Raw genomic sequence first — 6,486 nt, forward strand, 5'->3', positions numbered from 1 at the left:
CACTTATACAAGAACTAGCATATCAAAAAGGTAACACCGATATACGATGAAAGCCAAGCGAAAACCCCGACTCGATGTTACATTACCAGAGCATTTACTATTTACAACCTCTAGTCAAAAGCTAGTACTAAAAGGAGAAATCTATGCTAAGTCTCCTCACCAAAAGGTACTTCAACACCAAGCTAAAACAGCAGTCTAAACGTCGGCACAGTCCTCAGCCTGAATATCTGAACCCCCAAAGGTCCAGCAAATAACACAAAGCAGAGAGTTAGAAAACATAATCGCATAACATACGAGCATAAGAAAGGTCTTACACTTTCGAACTACATCATACATATTCTAACTCACGCCAAAACATCTCACTAAACAATTATCAATTAATAAAGTTCAACACAATTCAACCAGATAATGTCACATACCATTTATCAAATATATGCGCATTTACCCTAAGGTATCTAATGCCAATCAATTCACTGTCATGCCATCCCTAGACATAACTAAATGCATGTGGTACCAAGGTGTCTCACCAACGGTGGACCAAGAACAGTTTTATATCTTGCTGGATATGTCGGAACTTACCGAACCATCTTATCTCCCTTGGATAAGCCAACACAGTTTTATATCCTGTTGGATAGCAACTCCGGACTCATGGATTCATCTAATCCGATCCTCGGCTTCATTATGGACACATAATCCATTTTCGTTATTGGAACCCAAGTTTCCAATGTTCACATACAATCATGAATGCATGTATGCATACACATATCAACCATATGATATTCTCTAGCTCGAAGCTACTCTTTTATGAATGCGGGAACACAATCCTAACACATTCACTTAACATTACAATTTAATGCCAAAACATCACATTGCTCATTTTAAGCTACAACTTATTGCATACACGTTTATCAATCATATAACGATTAACAATAAGCATTAACAGTATCAACATGTATCAACAATCATGTAAGGATACTCTTAAACCATGTTACAAGTGCCTAATCACACTTACAAACATCAACAAAAATTGCTGTCACCGAGGCCTTCGCTAAGCGAAGCCTCAGCGAGACATGGCGAACCTCACCAGGAAGTCACCTGCTCATGGCGAGCATTGGCGAGCTTCAGCGAACTATTCGCTGAGCGAAGGCTTAGCGAGCCTACGCGAACATCACCAGGGGATCACCTGCTCATGGCGAGCATTGGCGAGCTTCAGCGAACATGTTCGCTACAGCGAACTCCTGGTCGCTTAGCGAACTATACCAGAAAAATATCTGTTCTTGAGTTTCAATAAGGCGGTTTAACATTGAATCAACTCAAAAATTCATTCAAACATGTTATAAATTCTTATAAACAGCTATTTCAAGCATATATGGTATCAAGGAACATTAATCATCCCTTCCAAACATCCAAATACCTCTAACAATCAAAATCATGCCAATTTCTTGGGTTTTAAGCAACTTTCATAAACTTTTTCAACATGATCCAAACACATGCATATTTTTCATGAAATCAAGCTAGTGATTAACACATACAAAGTGATGATGACGAACATCACACTCACATACAAAAGCTTAATCAAAAGTCTAAAAGAAATTGAGTGGGAGAGTTCGGGAATGGAGACATAGACAATCTCCCCTCTCCTTGCCACTCAAGAATCATGAATTCTAATCTCTTACCTTAAGAAAAGATGATGATCCAAGCCTTTCCTCTCCTCTCTTGCTCGTGATTCTCCTAGCCAAAACCCTAGCTTAGCTTTGCTCTTGCTCTTACTCACTCAAAACTCAAAGAAATGAATTGTGATACTATTCATGTGTTTGACTTGCTACTTATACTACTTTCCATTGTCATGAACCAAGCCCAAATGGCTTAGGCCCAATGCCTCTCACGCCCATTAAGCCCAAAACAAAGGTTCTCGCGTCTAATAACTTACGCTCGGCTAAATAATTATTCGCCGCTCACTAAAATAATAAAAGCCAATTAATAAATAAAATAACATTTAATAAAATATACGAATACGAAAAATGGGTCGTTACAATCCTACCCCCCTTAAAAGAATTTCGCCCTCGAAATTACCTAGAAACAGATCGGGATAAGAATCTCTCATCTTGCTTTCTAGCTCCCACGTTGCATTCTCACCAGCCGGTCCTCCCCACACGACTTTCACGGATGCAATCTCTTTGTTTCTCAACCTCTTCACTTCTCTTCCTTCGATTCTCAAAGGCACAGTCTCGATGGTCAAGTCATCCCTCACTTGAACATCGTCCGATTCAATCACGTGTGTCGGATCAGACACATACTTGCGCAACTGTGATACATGGAAAACATCGTGCAAATTCGCCAATGATAGCGGTAATGCAATCCTATACTCAACTTTCCCAACTCGCTTCAAAATCTCAAACGGTCCAATAAACCTCGATGTCAACTTCCTTGACTTCAACGCACGTCCTACTCCAGTAGTCGATGTAACTCGTAGGAATACATGATCCCCTTCTTGGAATTCAATGTCCTTCCTCCTCTTATCATGATAACTCTTCTGTCGACTCTGAGACGCTTTCATCTTCTCACGAATCATCTGAATCTTCTCTGTTGTCTCTTGTACAATCTCTGGTCCAAGAATTGCACCTTCTCCAGTTTCATACCAACACAGAGGTGTCCTACACCTTCTCCCATACAAAGCCTCAAACGGTGCCATTCTGATACTAGAATGGTAACTGTTGTTGTATGTAAACTCTACCAACGGCAAACAAGAATCCCAATTCACGTTTTGCTCCAAAACACAAGCTCTCAACAAATCCTCTAAGGATTGTATCGTCCTCTCCGACTGACCATCTGTCTGAGGATGATAAGCTGAACTCAACCTCAACTTCGTTCCTAAAGCTTCTTGCAAGCTTTCCCAAAATCTGGAAGTAAATCTCGGATCTCTATCCGAAATAATACTTGTTGGAATACCATGTAGCTTCACAATCTGCTCCACATAAATCTCGGCCAACTTAGGCAACAAAGTACCTTTCCTGATAGCAATGAAGTGAGCACACTTCGTCAGACGATCTACCACTACCCAAATCACCTCGTTACCTTTCTTGGTCTTCGGTAAACCTCCCACAAAATCCATTGCAATGCTATCCCATTTCCATTCTGGTATAAACATTGGTTGCAACAAACCAAACGGCTTCTGATGCTCAATCTTCGATTTCTGACAAGTTAAGCATGAATAAACGAATTCAGAAATTTGCCTCTTCATTCCCGGCCACCAAAATAATTTCCTCAAATCCTGATACATCTTGGTTACTCCAGGATGAATACTCAAACCACTTCTGTGACCTTCTTCCATGATCATTCTTTTCAATTCGGGTACATCCGGTACACAAACTCTTCCTTGAAATCTCATGACTCCACTTTCGTCAACCTTGATATTGGTCTCCTTGCCTTCATTGATGAGTACCATCTTCTCCATCAATTTCTTATCCGATTTGTGACGTTCTTTAATATCTTCAAGAAAAGGATTCGTCAATCTTAACATTCCAAGCTTCACACTTGAAGAAGTAACCTCACACACAAGACTCAAGTCTCGAAATTCTTCAATCAACTCTAACTCTCACCATCAATGATGACATATGCAAAGTTTTCCTACTTAATGCATCGGCCACCACATTGGCTTTTCCGGGGTGATAACTCAATTCAAAATCGTAGTCCTTTAAGAATTCGAGCCATCTTCATTGCCTCATATTCAACTCCTTCTGGTCGAATAAGTATTTCAGACTCTTGTGATCACTAAACACTTCAAACCTCGATCCATACAAGTAGTGTCTCCACACTTTCAAAGCAAACACCACTGCGGCTAACTCCAAATCATGCGTTGGATAGTTCCTCTCGTGAACCTTCAGTTGCCTTGAAGCATATGCTACCACATTACCCCCTTGCATAAGCACTCCGCCAAGTCCTAACTTCGAAGCATCGCAATACACGACGAACGACTCTTTGGCATCAGGTAAAATCAACACGGGTGCAGTAGTCAATCTTCTCTTGAGCTCTTGGAAACTCTTCTCACAAATACCATCCCAAACAAACGCTTGATCTTTCCTCGTCAACTTGGTTAACGGTAAAGCCAACTTCGAAAAACCTTCGATGAATCTTCTATAATAACCGGCTAAACCAAGGAAACTTCTGATGATAAATTTCGCAAGTGTACGAAAATCACGTAGTAATAAAATATCGATCCACAGGGATTGTGTGATCAAACTAGTCGAACGGTGTTCATAGACATTATACAAAAAATACACATGAATTGGGGGTATGTTGAGTAATGAATTGCTAGAAAATGTGCTTGATAATATGGAAAGGTGAGGTAGAATCATCGGAATCATCTAGGCTATAGCTAACCGCATGCAACCTACAATGTATAAGAACTACTCAAGTATTCACAACTAGATCGACAAAATAGTGAATCGCAATCTCTTGTCAAAATCCACTCTATTCGTTGTCGATACTCCCCCGATCTCTCGGGCGGAAGCTACCTACAACGAATGATATTAACGCACGTCAATCGTTTGCTACACTCTATGCCTCAATCTCTCGACCGGAGACACTCGAGCGCTCAATTCAATTCAGTTCAGACATTAAATCAATACTCTCGCACGTGACTTAACTCAAAATCATTACAACACTAATGAAGGATTGTAAAGCATTAGAAACAGACTTGAATTGAATGAATACTATAAAGAGAGTATGATCTTACACAATTGCAGGTTACATTCAATGAACTACATCCTAAACTACCTAGATTCTACCTCCGAGGGAGTTTAGCTCCTCATCGTTCTTCGTACGCTTCCTTGCTTCATCGCCACGGCTTGTGAATCCATGATCTGATGCGCTTGGAGCTCTCCGCTGGAGTGTGAATCACGATCTTCAAGTTCCAAGACCAGAATGTAGTGAAAAGATGCAGAATTTTCCAACCAGAAAACAGAATTATGCAGAAAATATATATACAGAAGGCAACCACGCCGCGCGCCAGATCTACCACGCCGCGCGTGGTTGCAACTCCATCACTATGCCGCGCGTGATAACAGAATCACGCGGCGCGTGATCAAGTCAGAGGTAAACTTCTTCTTCAATCAAGACTTCACGCCGCGCGTGGTCAAAGCTACGCCGCGCGTGATCAAGTCAGAGAGCAACCAAGTTCCTGAACAAAGCTTCACGCCGCGCGTGGTCAGGTATCACGCCGCGCGTGATCAGAGTGAAAATCTTGGCTCCCTGTGAGCTCCATCACGCGGCGCGTGATGGGCTACGCCCCCAGCGTAGTGAAAAGCATTCATTTCCTGCAGTTTTTCCTGTTTTCTTGCAAAATAAGTAATCAAGCTAATGGTTAGATTTCTCTCATATTTATTGCTAAAAACCTACTAAAATGTATCTAATGTTGCTAAAATAGGCATGGAATAGAGAGTGTGACGATTTGTCATCACAACCCCAAACTTGAACCTTTCCTTGTCCTCAAGGAAACAACTTTTACCTCAAGCTTTTGTGTCAAGACCTTGGCATTTTCCTTAAATTCACTCGAATCATACATACGTGAGACTCACCTGATGATCAATGATCCACCTGCAACCAATGCTCAATTGCACAATCGTTCCCGCAAGACATTTTCAAGTAGTTCACACTTTTCGACCAAAGCTCTATGATTCCATCACACTACTCACATGCACTCTTCAGTTTTTTTGGTAATTCACTCAAATCAACACATCAATGCAAGTCAACAATAATTTTGCAAGTAATCTAAGAATTTATTCGGTTCACTTTGTGCACACACATAAGAGGACTTTTAGGGTTATAACGTGGCTTGGCTAGGGTGGATGGTGACATTTTTGGATAAGTAGTAGAAAAACTTGGAGTTAGATCCCCCTAAGGTCAAAAATATTTCATAAACCAAACCCCCTTTTCCTTTGAACTATAGTGGACTAGAGAACTTTTTCAATCTTCAAACAAAGTTTTGCAATTCTTTTGAATTCAAGGCTATCACATCTTTTTTTTTTACTTCTTTTCTATTTTCCTTTCACATTCATTCATCTTTTGTTTTCTTCTTTTTCTCTTCTACTTTGCCTTGCAAATTTTGAAAATTTTTTTTTTCAATTTTTCAAATCAAAACTTTTTGTAAGTTCTCTAGTACCCTCACCCCAAACTTTATTTGTTGCTAATTCCAAAGAGCAACCCCAAACTTAGTGGTGAGCAATGCGCATCAACCACTAATTAGGTGCCTAACCTCCAAGAAAGTCATTCCTTTTTTTCATCAAAAATTTCTTAGGGTTTTGCAAAAATACATTTTCTTTTTCAGCTCAAATTGGTTAAGCAAAGGATAATTACATGTAAGGGTGGATAGAAAGGCTCAAAGGTACCAAGAAACATGCCTCGTGTGTGCTACAAAAGTACCAATCAAATACAAAGACGACAAGCAAAATCGAGAGACAATACATGAGTGGATATCACACATAGAAG

Source organism: Trifolium pratense, unplaced genomic scaffold (assembly GCF_020283565.1).
Source record: "Trifolium pratense cultivar HEN17-A07 unplaced genomic scaffold, ARS_RC_1.1 scaffold_97, whole genome shotgun sequence".
Classification (NCBI taxonomy): Eukaryota; Viridiplantae; Streptophyta; class Magnoliopsida; order Fabales; family Fabaceae; genus Trifolium; species Trifolium pratense.